The sequence below is a fragment of the Diadema antillarum genome, unplaced genomic scaffold (genome assembly GCF_040938485.1).
Source record: "Diadema antillarum isolate AM-2024a unplaced genomic scaffold, OU_Dant_1.0 seq00000569_RagTag, whole genome shotgun sequence".
NCBI lineage: Eukaryota > Metazoa > Echinodermata > Echinoidea > Diadematoida > Diadematidae > Diadema > Diadema antillarum.
Window position 1 is genome coordinate 1303465 of NW_027271507.1, and position 19304 is coordinate 1322768.

Consider the following 19304-nt stretch of genomic DNA (forward strand, 5'->3'; position numbering starts at 1 on the left):
AGAGAATGTATCGTTACCACTCTAATGGCAACAAATGTATACATGACTAGAAAAGACATGACCAAAATCACAATACATCACCGCTTTAAATGTATGCATGACTTGAAAAGACGTGAGCAAAATCATAATGCATCACTGCCTTGTTTTTTTTTTTTCATGCGTTTTGATACCGTGCCCCAGCTAACCAGTTAGATAATACTCATTCCAATATAGCATTCTGTGTTATCAATGACATAGCTCGAATGTAAATAAACACGGCACTACTCTGCAAGAATGAATTACCAAACTTAATTTCTGATGAAAAGGAAAGGACTTATGCATGTAACCTCAGTCTCGCTTAGAACATGTCATTTTTTTTTCTAATCATTATTATTGCAAAGGCACCAAGGAGAACGCGTAGTTTAAACATAATTTTGCCGACGTCACTTTTCTTCTACATATTGTCACATGACTTGTCAATGTTTTCAGAGCATTGCAAATGAATTCACATTTTTTACTTAGTCTGCTTCATTTTTGAATTCATTATATCGACACAAGAGGGCAGTATTTCGCAGGACCTTGTTGCCCTCGTTTATTGGTATACACTGCGACTGGTCGGGAGATCTCTTTATAAATACCCAAAATGCTCTTTGCGTTAATGAAGAATCATATTCCGACTATTTCATCAATTTATTCATTTGTTTATTTATCTTAAATAATTATGAACTTATGTAACTATGAAATTATGTATTTATTTATTTACTTTTCTGTTTGTTTATAATGTCATTCAGGGTCTAATATATCTATTTATTCATCAAGACCTTACGAGTCCCCGAGCGTTGCTTTTCTGATTCATTTAGGAAAAATTTCCAGCGAGATATGTTGTCCCCCTTTTTTTGAATCCATAACACGACGGTGAGCAATTCTGCCTCGAACAGTCAGAACCGACCCAGCAATTCAGACGCAGATAAGAGTACAAAGGTTCATCGCAAAACATAACATATTTCATTAAAAAAAAAAAACCTTTAAATAGTTTTTGAAATTCTCGGACTTTGATATTCGAACAGGAGAAAATCGGAAAACTTTTAGTCATTAAGAAAGTGTAATTTGTAACATTTTAACAAATGTAAGGTTATTTTGCACTTTTCTCCTATCAGTGGATCTGAAAATGGGTACAATATTTCATTATCTATGCAAATACCTATATGACACTAAAGAATGCATTTTCAAAAAGTATTGCTGTACAGTGTATTCAAATTCATGAAATTCTTCCGCCGAGATGTTTTCATTGCAACTGATTGACAAATTGCCCTACATCGACGTAAATAAGCATTGAATTGATCAGTGTTTTAGTAGTAGCCATGATAAAGAAAAGTCATGGGCGTACATACTCGAGTAGGATTCGAACCTACGACCTCCTGATCACCGGACAGGCGTCATCTCCACTAGACCACCGAGCTTCTGCAATTTGTCAATTTGTCAACACTTGCTGTCGGGCGAAAGCTCGGTGGTCTAGTGGAGATGACGCCTGTCCGGTAATCAGGAGGTCGTAGGTTCGAATCCTACTCGAGTATGTACGCCCATGATTTTTTATCATGGCTACTACTAAAATACTGATCTATTACAGTGTAATTGTATTATCGGGGGATGTACGATGTGAAATGATCATTGCAAAATATTGGACCGAAATCACCGAAATTATCCATTTGTGCTTAAGCAAAATAGCGAATAAATCACTATCAACATCCAAGTTGTCTGCATTTATAACGATGTGTCTCATTTTTTATGTATATCACTGGCTCGGTGACAGTCCTGATAAATGTCAAATGAATCTACTTTCGTTGCTCAACAATATTGTTCTTTCCAGAACGGTTGTGGTACATGCGATGTATTTCGGGGAGATAGATTTATATACACTGTACTAATTATATAAAATTCCCTTAAGTTTCAGATCATTAAATCTAGCGCTCAGTTAGCTTGGGTATTTGCTTGTATTTGTATTATGGTATTTTCCCTTTTTTAATCTGAAATAATGTGGCATCAATTATTTTTATGAGCTTTTATTCCCGATTCCTGTCACAACAATCATAACAAGTCTGTTTTGACTTTCTATTGTACGTAGGAACTATTTCCGATTGCTGTACGCAGAACTTTGATATCAAGCTTATGATCTCTTGTTTCCCTGTTGTTAGCTTATACTATTTGTTTTTCCCGTTCTTTTTTCCCCATAATTTCCCCATGTTTTCACTGTCTTATGTCTGTACTACGGTATATGATTGCTAATGTTAACATGTATTTTATACTCTAATGAGTTGAAAATGAAGATTGTATTATAAAATAAAGTGCACTGCCTTGCACTTTAACAATAATTTGCGAAAGATCAAGTAGGTCGTAGCATGCATAGGGGACGGGATAAATAAGATCGGTTTAAGTGCACGAAAATGAATTCTAAAGAGACGGGAATTTCAGAAAGTCAACATTTAATGATATTTTCTATGTCTAAAATTACTCGCACAAATTTATCATGATTATTGATAATAATCAGTAAAAGAGACACAGCTTCATAGTGCAAATTTATGTCATCGACCTATACTCGAACTTCTAATGTATACGTAACCACTTTGTACTTATATAAATATATCATATCATGTTTTCCCTATGCATCCATGGCATCATGATATGCGTAAAAAACTTCGTAAAATTGCACTAGATGTAAATTATGATCGTCTGAGATTAGCATTAAGTCTTTACTTTTCTTGTGTCTAATACTAAAGACGAGAAAAACACATAGAAAAGTGATTAAGAAAATGCTGGCATGAACATGAGAACGAGAGCTCAAAGATGTATTTTAAGGGTTGCATTTACCAAATATGGATAATGATAATGATGACATAGTAATGATAATATAAATTTTGTAATATGATCATCACTATTGCACTGTTAATACTGTTTCATACAAAAACCCATATTACCTAAACTATTTCAAACATTGTTAACATTCAAAAAATTGTTAATATACACCTTACACTAATTTTGTTATTGCATTGAATAATGATTCTTGTTAAATAAGACAAATTTGCTAATCGGTACGAAGATGAAATGCCTCTTCCATACGGACAAAAAATAAGCGAGAAAATAAGCGAAAAAAACAAAACGAGAGAGCTCAATCAGTATAAAAAGTACCGTATATACCATCTATAACGGGTAGATCTCGGGAAAGAAGAAGAAAAAAGTTTAAGACAGACTTATGACGACATTTTTTTAAATAAAAGATTTGATTCTTTTTGATGCAGAACAAAGGATGTGGTTAATTTCCTGGTAGAAGCGCGTGCGCAGACACACACACACACACACACACACACACACACACACACAAAGGTTTATGAGAATCAAGTCCTCACATCAGTGCAATTTTCTCAAAGATCTTTGTCTAGGAACTCAAATGAAATCAGCGAGGTTTAGTGCACGTGCACGTCGCAAAATGTCCATCATTTCTTAAATCATGGTGCGTAAACAAAATGATAGATGAATAATTGTATTGAAATTGAAGTGACGCAGGCATTCATTTCCCTTTTTGATAGTCTCGGACTGAATCCAGAAAAAAAATAATTCGTCGTGTAAATAATATACATACTTAAGTCTCCAAATCAAGGACTGAATCTATTTCTTTTATAAGTGAACCTGTTTAAGGGGAAACAGTATTAGCAGCATATTGCATGAAATTAATGTTTTTATCCTTGATTATTTATGAGCGTGAAATTCAGCTTAAATCAATTTTTGCTCTATTATATTGCGTTTGCGTTTGATATGAATTTCTTTTATGGACGAATTATCTCCATATGCAGTGATATGAGCCCACACGCAGCATCTCTGATAACATTATTGACTTTTTCAAACAAAAACTGCATGAGCTATGTGTATGATTACATGTGTATGATTACGAGATTAAGAGCAAGATTGGATATTAAGCAGTCATAAATGCTGCAAGAACACTGATTATTTGTATTTTAGGAATAAGCTTCAAGCTTCAAGCTTCAAATGAAATATATAAGGTTTTTTTTTTTTAATGTGCTGAAACCCTAAACAGCAAGTCGACAAAGACACTGATAGCAAAATATCATATCCACTTTCTTCGTACTTCCATTTATTTTGATGATCTGACCGGGGGAAATGAAATTAAGTTGAGAAAAAAAAATCTAAATTATCGTATCTTTTGAGTTTGTACCCTGATGGGACCTCAATATTGATCACGTAAACAAACAGTGACACATATAAAGCCCCATCTGCATTCGCAAAGTGCATACAATGTTATAATTTTGATAATCTTGATATTGGTCCTATATAGGACGATGTTCTGGTTTAATGAGGGTTTAGTCACAATTTACATAAGTAATGAGTATAACTTACACAATGTCAAAGTCGCGTGATCATTACCGTATAATGATAGTTAGTAATCTAAATTCAAAATATGTTGCTATTGCACTTATTAAGATGCCTTACTGACAAGTAGACATAGTTGTCCATATCTTCCTGCCTTGTCAAATTTGTTTTACTGCGCTCCTTCAACTCAAATTTCTACCTGGTGTAAATTTGCGGCTAATGACGCATGAGGGCGCCCGACTAGGAATGCTTTACGATGTTTTTCTAAGCACCGGGCCCTAATAAGACATCAGCTTCTGTGTGTCGTATCAGGCGACGGTTCTAGTCTATAGTTTTAAGTTATGCTGCCAAGAAGTCAGGCGGTTATCAATCATATGAGTTTATTTGCCGAGGGAGAGAGAGAAGCGAATCAAATTTACCCCGTCGACCTAATAACTATTTCAGCCGTATGCACTGAATTGTTATTTCTGCGGCTGTCTGGCACAATGCGCTGCATCACCATCAGAAATGACATTGGTAGTCTTTACCCATTAGAGGGAGAGTGTCATCATATCAGGTATTTTGATGTGCTTGTTGGATGTCATTTTGAAGTATTATTAAACCGATGAGATGCTATAACATGATGTCAGAGCTGTCGTTTGTGTTTTGCTGAGAAAGCTTGTTGTTGTGTTTGCTTAGCTCATATCACATCATGACAAAGACTAAAAAGCAAATAAAACAAAATAAAAGCAAACCACAATACAAAATATGACAATGTTGCCTGTGCGAAGTCTCGCTTCTGAATGTATCTTATTATGCTTTCTATCAATACCTTAGAGAGAAATTATTCCCAATATAATTTTGGTAAAATTTGGTTCACAAGATGGATGAAAAAGCTATTCTGTCTAAATTTGTCTGAATAGGAACGATGTTCGAAAGAGCTTCTGAAAATAAACTTTGATTATTCATGATATAAGGAAACTTAGATTGATATTATAGTAAGATATATTGCACAAAGACATACAGTGTCTGCTGGAAAGAAAACAAGATATTTTACCTCTTAGTTCCTCAGAGAGAGAAACTAATAAATCATAACCATAATCTCCCGATTTGCACACTTTTTTATTTTTAGTCTACTTGTCAATTTGTTGACTAATACACCTACCACATGCCAGCCTACACCGCTATTTTCAACTATAACAGCCTACATTACATCATATAGAAACTGCTGATATGAGGGATAATTCTGTGCACTTTATCTGTCCTTACTCGTGGAATTCATGGTTAATGGATTATTATATGCCTTTAAAACTATCAATCTTAAGTATGCAAGGAGGCAATAGTACTTTGTAGTTTGAAGGAGGAACCTCAGATCTAAACCTTTGTATTTGCTTCATGCACTCTTGTACGGCGCCCCGCTCGGTTTCCCCTCAAACAGGATACATTACTAAATATTACATGAATAAGGTCTTTTGACACAAGCGGAACACACCATCATCCCTCAGACTTATCGCCTGTCTTAATGCTATTAACGCTTCTCTACAGCAGCTGGTATGACACTTAAATACATCCCCTTCCCCCTCCCCTCTCCCCTCGCGCGCGAGCGCGCGTGCCAATTGTGCTTATTGACCGCCGCTGAGGAGGCGGAAGAAGCATACCCCGCAGGTGTGTCAGACGAGAGAGCATAGCGTACGGGGGGGGGGGGGGGGGAGGCTCGACCTATCCCCGGCTGGTGGGTCCATCTCTCGAAGATGGCATCTTCCGTCTAGCTTGTCAAGAGACGTTACGTCTGCCGTAAGATATGTGACATGATCATTTTTGCCTCCGGGGCCCTTTTCACTGACTTAATGCACTTGTCTTGAGGAGGTAATCAACTTTCACCGTCCTCGCTTATGTTTTTGTGGGGGGTTTTCTTCTCCAAGTCACGCTGGCTGCCTGATTATTCCAGCTCCGTCAGATTGGAACACTGTATTGCAGTGTATAATCGAGGGATGCAGTTCCTTAAGTAATGCAATCAGCTGCGAAATAGGATTTTGACGCCAGCCTCAAATGAATCAAATGAATTAGCAGCATGAGAAAGAGAAAATTAGTGTATAAAGGAAGATAGCGAAGACGGGACAGATCAACGAACTGGGAGTGAGGAATTAAGGCAGAGTGAGAGAGGGGAGAGCAGACTGGTAAAAACAGAAGATGAGAAAAATACGAATTGAATGGAAAAAGAATGATTATGACGAAACGATGTCACGAGGAGAAAGAACTACGGAGAGAAAAACAGATAAAGATATAATCACAGTAATAAAGAGGAGAGAGAGAGTGAGAATATTAGATATATCAAAATAGAGGAAGAGAAAGAATATGATAAATAGAATATAGAAGGAGAGAGAGACAGGGAGAAAGAAACGTCACAAACAGGAAGACATAAAGACATACAAACAGAGAAAGTCATGAGATCAGCAGAGGGTACAGGGGAATCTCGACCAAATCTCAAATAATTTTTCGGAAAAAAAAATTTTGACGTGGCTAGATATCCCATACATTGAAACTAAACTGAGTAATGTAATGAAAGGAAGCACAATGAAAAGTAATGTTGTTGTTGTTGTTTGAGTTTTTCAAAACAAAACATGATTACATCTACCATGCGCAGAATATATTAAGCCTCGATAACATATTCAAACTGTTCTAGAACAGAATATTAATCCCTGTATGTATACATGCATGGATATATTCATAATATCATTCACATGGACATACGGCTCTTCTATGATTACACAGGATTAAGTGCTGATGAGCTGGAAGCGCAGAGTCGGGAAAGATGCAAGAGAGTTTGGTGTGGATGGAAAGAGACCGACCATCCGAACAGTATCCTTCAAACATTGTCTTATGACATACATACAGTGTGACGTCATCGATAAAGAACTTCCCATTGTTCGATGTTGTGACGAACTCCTAATAAGAGTGATTTAAAAAACTTCTTTTGTTATTTTTCATTAATAAAGTGCTGTTGCTATTCTATGTAATTAAGAGTAATCGCACTCTGAACTAAATAAAGACAGAAAGATTGTAAAATATTGATCCGTTGGACTTTTCGTGCTCTAGACAGTTGTACTTGATTCTATGATTACCATTGCCCATCCTGGAGCACATAGCTTGATAAAAATAGTACAAGCAATGTCTATTCCAGCATGTATTATCTCTTGTGTGTGTGTGATTGATGTCGCAGCAATCTCCCTCGGGAGAATCAGAAACATTGAATACCAGACTTCATTACACGAATTTGCTGGTCTGCAATTGCAATTCGCGATTGTTCGCGTTGTATTGGGTTTCTTAATTTCGCCCTCTCATCACAACGATTCATCAGCGCTCCAGCATCGGGTGAAGCAACATGCAAGACGGTAAGGTCGTTACCGCCCTCACCGGGCGACAACGTTTCAGACGTTAAAAACGAATGTTCCCCTGAGCGGGATGCCATTTCCATGTTGGAATTTGATAAGGGCTATTATAAACGGCTAGATCGTTTCTGACCATACAGATGACATCTCTAATGACTAAATACCCAACGCATTGCACAAATCTATCGCACCGTCTGATCGAGAAGTATTTTATTTTGATGACGACGTTTTTGGTTCAACTCACTCAACACTATTCCACTTATTGATCACCTAACAAAGAGGGAGCGAACTCATTTTATCTCCTGATATACGTTGCGCGTTAAAGGTTCTCTTAAGTACAAATGCATGTTGATTTGTGTTGATTTATAATACCCTCAACATCACCTTTGCGGTGAAACGAATATCTAGAAACATTTCATATATTTTTAACTAAAATTTTCTTCTATTTTTCTTCAGATTACTTGGATATACGCCAACAAAAAATCCTTCTAAACCAATATTCCTCTTGTGACCTCATCTGTCAACCATTGCTAAAGTACTGATATGTTACTGATATGTTTAACAAAAGACATTGGAATGCATGCACCTTACCCTCGACTCAGCATAACTTGCATGTTTCTGCGATATTAATGTGATTAACAAAACAGATGGCGAGGGAACATGCAAGTTATGCTGAGTCGAGGGGATTTATGTAGGTCATACTGCATGATGTGAAATTATGAAAATCGTCTGGAATTCCTCTTTAATACAACGATGTCACTGAAAGGAGGAATGAGACGATAGAAAACAAAATCACAGTAAGACTAAAAGTCAAATAACGTAAAAAAAGTTAGCACCATCAATGTTTATGTCGGAAAATCATTTGACATAGTAAACCATTACGGAGAACTCATGAGAAATGCCTTGACCATGTGACTATGACGTCACTATACTAAGCAGTACACTACATGCCAACGCACTTTGTTTATTTCACCACTTTCTTGGAAAGATGATTGCTTTCTCTGCTCTAATGTTCTTTCGACTTGGAAATGATGTAGGAAGCGCCCTTCGAAATTGTGTTATTCATTTATGATTATAGTTGTCCTATTACCCTGATTTTTTTTTTTTTTTTTTTGGCGTAAAGCTGCAGAGAATCCCCAATGCTTCAGCTTTTCATTTGGAGCAGGTGTTGAATTGAGATATTCGTGGTTTGGGTCATTGGTATAGTGAAGGTAGCAAAACTTAGATGTGATATTTTCTCTTTAACATACTTCAGAGATGTATTGTCTCATTCATATTATCATAACTTAAGGCGACGTTTGATATTTCCCCGCCACACACAAGACAAATTACATCTGTTGTAATGAACGGGAACGAATGCGATGGGATGGTTAAGTAACTTATGTCTACCCGGCTAGAAAATCATTGACATAATTGCTGAGCTGGAAATAATTTCGGCTCCCTTCTCTCGGTCGGTTTGAGAAAGAAACATTATGCGGCAAGGTCATAGTTTATTGTCGTCGCTTTCACAGTTGATTACTCTTCAAAAATCGAGACTAAACATAGTAGACACACTAGACGCTTGTTTACGGAGGCTGCCACGAACTCTTTGATTATATACTGAGAATAAAGGCATAAGGCCCTGCGGACCTTGTGAAGAAAAGCAGTACAAACTAACATCCTTTTCGTATGCCGTCAAAATAATGCAGACATTGTCATTTTTCTTTATCTTTTTCTGTCGTTTTTATTTCTTTCCTCTACTTGGCTTTCTGTTCCTCCATTATTCATTCCGTTTTTATTTCTTTCCTCTACTTGGCTTACTACTCTATTCCTCCATTATTTAAGATAGAAGGGGATTTCTATTCTCACTTCACAAGTTCAAAACGGATGATATCTAATGCATCAGCATATCAAAATGACTTATACGAAGTGTACATGCCTAGCATGCGAGAGCACAAAACAAAAGATGTTTTTATCTCGATAATATTGACACTGTCTACTAAAACACAAGGATTACGACTACAATCGTTGTTTCTTAATCAGGTATGGCATTCCATCACGAATTTGACAAATTGATTTCTGCCTCGCCGCGGGTACTCAAATATAATGACAGTTCTCTAGGGCGACAATTAGTGTCCCAGCATTTCCAGAAGACATTTCTCGGCTTATGTCATCAGCTCCATTGGAGAGAAAAAAAAATCTCCTGCGTGTTGAGATACTTGTTCAGGGTTTTCTTATTATCAAATAAAATAACTTTGTAAGTATGAACAATTAAGTAAATCAGTAAAGAAAGGTAGCAGTCAATCAGTCAGACTGGATGATAAAATATATGGTTATTATGGCTATTCTCTCGAAATCTCATGAAGCGATGTTATCAGGATGGCATTTGCCAGATTAGATCCTAACTCTAAAACGAAAAATCAACAAAAATGTATATATTCTAATTTAGATCATATGACTCCAACTGCGAAATGTGAGAATGTTTTAAAATCACCTTTCATCAACAATTAGTGCGGCTACAATCGCCTTCATACCAACGTCGTGTGGCATTTCTTTAATAGCATAATCAAAATTTTATTACCCATATAAAACCTCCCATATGACTACAATAACTGCGATACAAGCTCAAGCACATGAACACAAACATACACACAGGTAAATATGTATTATGTATATATACACTTAATATACACGTATGTATCTACAACATATCACTATTTCAAGCAAAAAGTTGTCAATACATGTTTAACCCCCCATCCCCCCACCCCCACCCCCCACCACACACAAATTCGTTTCGACAAATTGGGGCTATATACTGCTGTAAAAGCATCAACAAATATTTCATAACCAATATTTATCTTCAGTGGCCATGAATTTTATCTCATTCATTTCGCAAAGTTCCATAAATTCTCGTTCTCGTTGACAGACAGGCAAAAATCAAAATGAATTCACAATAAAATGACGACAAATTGATACAATACGAAGGCCATGGGCACTCTTATATTAAAAACAACAACAACAATATAACATATAGGACCTGGTTGAAGATAACAGTTATGATAGTATGTAAGAATTTGACTAGGCTTTCAATGCATTTATACGTTTTCAACATTGACTCACTTTCTAAGCCCGAGATTGGTTTTGCCAGCTTTTTACAATACATTATCAATGTATGCTCTCTTTTGAAGATGACTTTGAATGAACAAATAACAAATGACCAAAGTATTTTCAAGGCTTCCTCACCTCATTCTTGCCGGTGACAAAACAGGAATTTAGAATCAATATTGTAAGACTGTAAGAGATCAAAGCTTACAATATTTGTTTTTCATGCTTCTATTTTATTTCGTAAGTACATATCACATCAAACAAGACATAGCAGATGAATAAACTGGGAGCCGTGAATCCCATCAATAAAAGAAAAGTATATATGCATATATATATATATATATATATATACATATATACATATATATATATATATATATATATATATATATATATATATATATATATATATATATAAGAAGAATGGGTCTCAAATACGCCATCTGTAGATCCAACAAGAAAGTTTTTAATCATAAGAAGATAAAAAACCTTGTTGGATCTACAGATGGCGTATTTGAGACTCATTCTTCTTATAATTATAACATTCGAAGTCCAACGTGGAAAATTCCAAGATATATATATATATATATGTGTGTGTGTGTGTGTGTGTGTGTGTGTGTATTTGAAACATTGTATTTGCTCCGCGTATTGGTAGTATTAGAAATAGTCATAATAATGTCACAATAGAAGAATGCATTAAGTGGCATTTAATGCATTCCTCTATTGTGACATTATTATTACTATATATTATACAGGGTGGCCCAAAAAGAACGGAACGCCTAAGATCTTTAATTTCAGCAACATCGTTGCAAATATGTCATCATGTTGCATACTATTAGAAAGACCATTCTTTTTCCAAAAGAATAACACCAGATTCTTTAATTTTGGTTCATGCATCATGGTTTTAGGACCCTTTTTGTCACCCCTTGCAATTTTCAAAATATGATCATTTCGCACTCTCATAGATACAGAAACCAGTCAGAATTCGGCTTACCGTAGAACCAGTAGCGTTCGCAATGTGCAGAATGTGGGGCGGACAGTGTATTGTCGTTAGGTCGTCTCATTCACAATGGTAACGGACAATGATAGCCACATTCCACACACTGTGAACGTTACTGCTTCTATGACAAGCCGAATTCTCGCTGATTTCGGTGTCTCTGAGAGTGCAAAATGATCACATTTTGAAAATTGCAAGGGTTGACAAAAAGGGTCCTAAAACCATGATGCATGAACCAAAATTAAAGAATTTTGTGTTATTCTTTTGGGAAAAGAATGGCCTTTCTAATAGTATGCAAAATAATGACATATTTACAACAATATTGCTGAAATTAAAAATCTTAGGCGTTCCGTTCTTTTTGGGGCCACCCTGTATATATATATATATATATATATATATATATATATATATACATGTATATTTATGTATATGAATATCATATATACACATACACATATACATATGTGTGTGAGTGTGTGTGTGTGTTTTCATGCATGTATGGCTATGTGTTTATATCTAGACTCTTTATCGTTGCGAATGAGAAGCAACTATAATGATTCACACAACATCAGAGTGCTTGCAAAGTTTCACGAACGTCTTTTTCTCCACTGAAACCAGAGGTGCTCGCCTAGCATCTCCTCGCTGAAACCAACCACCAGGGCCATATTTCCCTGTTTACGATGCACTGACTCTGTCGTCTGTATTTGCTCAGCTTCAGATAACCATAAAGTTATTGATCACCCTCGTAGCCCGTTCGAATTATTGGGCGCACTGTATGTCGTGTTCGCTTCCGTAGATATGAAAACACTGTTTGTACTACCAAGTGGGGTCAATACTAATACTATACAAACGCGCGGGAACATACATATAGACAACAGATCAACCAAGTAGAAGATTCAGGAAAACAACCCGACTCGAGTAGCCGTGATGATTGAAGCTTACTGGACTATGATGATGAATATGCATGTGAGTAAAAACAGAGGAAGGAGGTAGGGAGCAGAGTAGGTTGGGGGTATACAGTTATGGCTTGCGTCGTGCTTCGCTGCGAAGTGTTACACTGAAACAATTTACTGTGTGCTGAAAACGCCAAATCATTCATTTGTTCTTATTGACTTATTATCATATCCCCTGCTTCTTCCAAATTTACTGGGGGGGAAATTGCAATATTTCCTTCTTACCTAACAAAATGAAGACTCGCATCAATGATAAGACAGGGCGATTAATTTTGCAGCGTTTGTATTTGCATAATCTTTTTCGAAAATGCTAATATTGTAAAGTTTCTGTGTACCTAACGATCACCTTTCCAATTCGTGCAAATTATCAATAATTCTGTTCGTCAGCGGACTTAATGACCATTTTGTTATGTACATTTTGCTCCGGGGACCAAGCGATGAGTTATACCACCTCTTCGCACACACACACACACACACACACACACACCAACACACACATACCCGTACCCGAAATGCAGTACATTTGTTTCTTGTGTCTTTGACCATTTCGACTATTGACCAACTTTGACCAATCATCGACCGAGAGGACACCGGAGCCATAGCGAATTGGGAACGAACGCTGTCCGGAGCAATTCCCTGGCTAGTGATAACTGAGGGTGCGTTTATGCTCAATTAACGTGCGAAGGCAAACTCAATGTTTTGAAACGCTGATCCAAAACTCCGTGCACATGGGGTACTGTTTATGCTCTCTTTTTTTCCGAGCTTGAGAAAGAGCACGGGCGTTGCGGTGGCTACGTCGACCCAAATCAGGCAGGTCACATTGGGGCACGTGCTTTCTCGGAAGTTCTGAATTGAGACTGTGTGCATTGTTCACGTTTCGACTGGCTACGTGTTGATAGCATGTCTATTATTAATACGGTTATATATCATTTATATATTTTCACTAGAACACCCCTGTGGGCTCAGACAATTCTACGAAATACTGGTATTTATTTTGTCGACAATTGTTGACGAAATCGTGTTGTATTGTAGCGAGCTGTTCATGTATTCACCTGTTTGTATACCTAACATATACCAACAGGGTGCTGCTCGAGATGTGCGAATTTTCGAAAAAGTTCGAAAGCAAGTTCGAAAGGGCGGCTGGACGGGTGCGCGCATTTTTACGTGAACCGAAAAGGCGTTAAGATGACGTCATTATAAACGTCACATGTGTTTTGAGTTTATGTTCTCTGTTATATAAATATGATAAGAGAGAAAACCGATCGTAAACGCACAAATTTGTGCGTTTTTAATCGGCGCTTGCAATGATGTTTATATCGAGGTGAGTCGAGACGCATCCGCGTTTTGCACTAATCAGGTTTCAAAATGCTGATTGTGGTCCCGAAAAGTTGAGCATAAACGCACCCGTAGTCAGTTAGTTTATTATCTGTCTCTGACCGGGCCAGTAATGCAGTTACCTTATCTAAGTCAAAATAGTACAATACGTCCTGTCAGTCAAACCACGGAGACGTACCTCCCTTTAATATGGTCAAGCTGAAGTCTGAGCGCCGCGTTCCGTTTTCATGGGGGTGGAGGGAGCAACTGGGCCGTGTGCAAAGATAGTCTATCCGCGCGCGCATTCCAGAGACAAGCTTGCCAGTGGGTGACTGCTGTTAATACGCCTTGACCTGGTATCACCGCAAGCTCTGGGGTGCGGGAGGGGGAGGGCGTGCTCATGATCAAACGGTCAGATACCGGACAATTCATATCGTGTCTGGCAATACACTCACACTGGTTAATGAACCTAATCAAATCATTACGTTCAGATGCAATAGGCTGTTTTCACAATCAACGACAAGGAAAGAGCTGACACTCGCTAGCTAAACGCGGTTTCAAAGAGCAAATTCTTGAACATAACCTTTAATCATCATCAAACATTTACGCATACGCGAATGCATGACCACTGTGATATGTTACGGCACGCACAAAGGATTGAAGTCGTAGTATAAATGTGAAATACAACAAAATGTGAGACGTCAGAGTTGTTCTTAGAGAGATAATGAAACTATATAGTACGTCTACGAGAGAGAGCTCAACTCAACTTTTCAAGAGAGAGATGTACACAATATCTGTACAGTACTGTAATGCCAATATTTGGATATTGAGAAAATAAGCAAGAAATGCCAAAATGGGAGTACAATTCGCTCTGACGTGCGCCATGGATGAAGGCGACTCAATAATTTGACGGGTATTTGCATCACAAGAGCTGAAGATAATTATTGTTGATCTAATTTAAGGTTTGTCATATTAAGTGATCAGGGTGTAGATATGTCGTAATTTCAATCAAGCCATGCACCATAGGACCTTCTAAATTGTACTCTTGCATAATTTGCATGCTCATAATTATATCACTGATTGGTTCAAGTGTGTTTAAACTGGATATGACGCAAACTAAACTACAAAAAGGGGCGCAATGAATACGAGTATGATACGCCAAAGAGCCATGCAGGTGTAAAAGGATATTCCGCAATCCACTTCCATAGAGAGTGCTGGTAAATCACAGTTTTGCCACGTACTATATAGGGCCTACACAGAAAGAGAAGACAGTCTTGATATCTCCTGGTATTTCGACAGAACAATCAGTTTTGTAAAATGGGCTTTTGAATCTCTGCAATCTGATTGGTCAATTATCATGCACTGGTTTTTACTGATCCACACTGAGTCATGCGTCCCATAAAATCCAAATGCATGGCTCAAACCTCGTATAGTATTGTAGGTGTACCGGACGCATGGTGGAGAAAAGGGTTGAATTTCATGAATTTACGGGCCCATTTTATAAAACGAATAATGCACAGGCCTATTTCGTGGATCATTGAGAATTGGATGCTCTCGTTTAATTTTGGAAACAGTCTAAAACCCATAATTTGTGCTGACAAGTCCGAAAATGTGACATTTTCTTCTCTTATATCGTAAAAGCCTAACATCGAAGTCCAGCAGAATCTAAAAGAACGGATAATTTATGTCAAAATTGAGTTACACCACCCTCAAAATCCCGGCATGGTGTGGGTAGTTGTCAGATTTGAAGTAAGCACTTATCCTAAACTGAAATGATTTAGAGCTTCAAAACATTATTTGACTTACCAATATCAAGAACAAAAGTGTCACCGTGTTGGCGTGTTTGAAATGAAGCTCAAAGCAATACCTTTTGTGCTATCATAATTCTGGCAAAGAAACTCATTTTAGTCAGTCCCACACGTACCTGTGTACATGCATCGCTTTTGTGTTCTCATTCCAATTATGCCGGTTGTATATTTTTACCCACAATTACATAACTATACTACACAACATGTTTTCATGTGTGTGGATGTGAGGATTGTAAATGAATAATTCTTAGCGCAAAATAATTCGTACACATGCACCAGCGAATCGCAGGTTTTGGTGTCCATTTCCACACAGCAGAATCGGATAAATTGAGACAAAATAATGGATTGATCCTCGTGTTAAGAGATCAAAAGGAAAATAAACACAGAATTTAAAGAATTATCATAAGTCTTCATTCACCCAAACATTGAGTGTTTCAATGATCTTCCATCTCAGTCACGAATGTTGACGTCCCTTGTCATCGCGATAAAGATTGGCCGATATAGCTCGCTGTCGTCATTGTCGTATAATGTCTCGAAGTATTTATGTTATGTTATCACTTCTTTTTCAATAGCGGGGATCTCAAATGTCTTCTCTCGATAAAAGAAAAAAAGACATAAATAAGAAAAAAAAAACTTCGCGCTGCTCGCAGTCATGGAGATACGATCAATTCCTTACATTGTTTGGATCGTTTCAGTATCTTTCGTGGTCTTTGAACTTGTTTAAGGGATAAAGACTTTCGGCGTAAGAAGAGAGGGAAGGAAGCTTTCAACAGCACCTGCAAGTAAGAATTGCTCTGATGAGCGCGCGGAAATTTGTGGGTATAAAAGGGGCTGTTCCTACTGAGAGACTCTTCACAGTATTTTATGTGTATGAAAGGGTCAACGATTAAGGAAGGAGCTTGCACACAACGGATGTGGCATCTCAAGCAGAACAGTTTAGTGAGGGGAGTACATCATGGTTTCGTGTGCAGTAGAGTTTCGTGTGAAATGGGCAGCGATTGGCTACCATCACGCGGGCTGATGTATCGCTCGAATAATCAAATCAACTTTGCCGAGTTTGTAGAAAAATTGGAGCATCACTCATTTTCTTTTTCTTGTTTGTGTGTTTTCTCCTGCTGTCTCCCCATAAAACCTACCCATTGATTCATTAGATGTCTACCAAGTTTTCCGTTTCACAATTTGACGTAAAGTAACATTCTATGAACATGTGGCTATAAAGGAAACAACCCGGGCAAAACCTTCTCTTCTTTTCGAGGATACGTTTATCATAATTCAAGGATCAACCACAGTATTGCAACGAAGATCAAAGGAAAGAATAATTTGATGAGTTGAGTCGCTCTGGGTTCCACAGAGACATGAGGATTTCTCAAAAGCCATGGATAAGAAATCTTCAAGGCAATGTCGTTTGACGTATACGGTCCAATAGCACTGCGATCAATCTGTGCAGGGGGGCAGGCAGTATGTGTGTGGTACTCTGGTAGATAGTAATACTGAGAGGTATGGGCTACATGGGGTCAGCTTACAATATCTTAAAGTGCACGTCCACTCTGTGATCAAGTTGACTACAATACTCAGAGTACAATCATCCGAGCAAAACAGGAAAAAAAATCGTGGAAATCAGACAAAAGATCATAAGAAACAGGCGAAATAATTAAAGTTGAAGGTGATAATGTCATGGCATAAAACTGCCACTGCTTCTTTTGCTTGATTTTGCTCTACTTTCGTTGAGCTGGCTTAAGTTGGCTTACAGGGGATTGGAATATCTACCGTGCACTTAAACATTCATTTAGTCTATGGTCTACGGTGTAAGAGTAATGCACTGAGGTGTGTTTGTGAATTTGCATCTGTAATGTACTTGGTTGGCTTCATTGATTTAAGTTGACGATTTTACTTTCTGCATTTTCTGCATGAATTACCTGATATTTTTCTATTTGTGCTTCTATTATGGAAGAACATAAATATCGGTACATTTAAAACTGAAAATGCAGATAGCCGCCATCTTCAGCATAAATCTGTGATGCTATAGCATTCATTTTCACTGCCATGTAATCTAATATCAATGTACTAAAGTACATAAGATATTGTTGTCTCACAAAAGTTGAATACAATTTGCAATTTCTTAGTTGCTCTCTGCAGTTTCGGTAAGAAAAATGCATTAAGGAAAAATGACTTTGTAGTCTATATAATTTACAAAACAACCCCCCCCCCCACACACACACACACATATTATGGCCAGGAACCCCGTTTTCTCCTAGTTTACAGAGCTATACCCTCTCGTGCTACAAATCATTGCAGTCTAAAAACTACACTTATTACAGGTATCTATATGAGCTCGTCTGACAAAGTGGCGTGCGTGAATGGGATATGGGTCTTTGTCTTTATTGAATAACAGCTTTTGTAAAACATTCACCTTAACATTCAAGATAACATAATAAACTTTTTCGCAGACTACAATGAAAGAGAGAATTTGCAGCGATGCACTGATTAGTCCCAGACTATTATCATGCTAAGCAAACAAAAGAAAATGTCCCGCCTTCTGTTAGTCTCGGATTGTCTGTTTGAAATGGCAGGTAAAGGCCGCTGTGTAGACATTACAAAAACACATCGCATATCTTGAAGGCACGCAGACGACATGCCGTCATTAGTTTTTATCTTCGCCAGCTTTGCAAACAGGGACGATGTCGTAATATTGATCTCGATACACAAATACCACATGGATGTGATTGACAGTAAGAGGTGCTCTCCTTCTGATTAGTCACCTGGGCGAAAAGCATGCATGGGGTTAATGGAATTCAAATGATAGACCAGCAACCTCTTGCGGGGAACGCCAGCGAAATGTCAGCCGCCTTCCTCCCCGTTCAGGCCCCGTTGCATACCTTTCAGGGCAGGGCTTAACGACACGGGCGGGCCCTGTACGTGCTCGAAGAACAAGTTTCCTCATATACCCGGCATCACTATACCACCAACTAATCTCCAAATTCAATGACGCAATATACACAAACAGGAACATTTCTTTCAAAAGCAGATGCCCATCAATAGTGGCAAATGTATCTATAGCACGTCGATATTATAGCCAAATACGGTGCAGTTGGTCTTTTTTTTTATTTGAAGTGAATGTGGCAACACCTGAGGCCTTTATATATGTGTATGAATCATTATAATCATAATGTACGCATATATATATATATAAATATATATATATAATATTGTTAATAGAGTGCTGTATGTTGCGATGGCAGAGCATTCAATGTTTGCACATGAAGATGACTAAAGGTTCATCAGTGCTTTATTGCACTAAAAGCACTGATGAATCTCTAATCATGTCCCTGTACAAACGTAATAAATGTTTATGTACACATACTGTATATTTTACGATGCGTTTATGAGTATTTTTATTTTATATAGTGCCGCTGTGTGTACG

The 19304-nt window shown here is 37.6% G+C and overlaps 1 protein-coding gene and 2 non-coding genes across 4 annotated transcripts in view; 1 reads left to right on the top strand and 2 right to left on the bottom strand.

Annotated features, from left to right (window-relative positions):
• LOC139735288 (potassium channel subfamily K member 18-like) overlaps positions 1–19304 on the bottom strand; it is a 110867-nt gene that overhangs the window by 5470 nt on the left and 86093 nt on the right. The window lies entirely within an intron of this gene.
• Trnat-ggu (transfer RNA threonine (anticodon GGU)) lies at positions 1367–1439 on the bottom strand. Its single transcript has one exon. It is a non-coding gene; the product is annotated as a tRNA-Thr (tRNA).
• Trnat-ggu (transfer RNA threonine (anticodon GGU)) lies at positions 1481–1553 on the top strand. The gene has a single exon. It is a non-coding gene; the product is annotated as a tRNA-Thr (tRNA).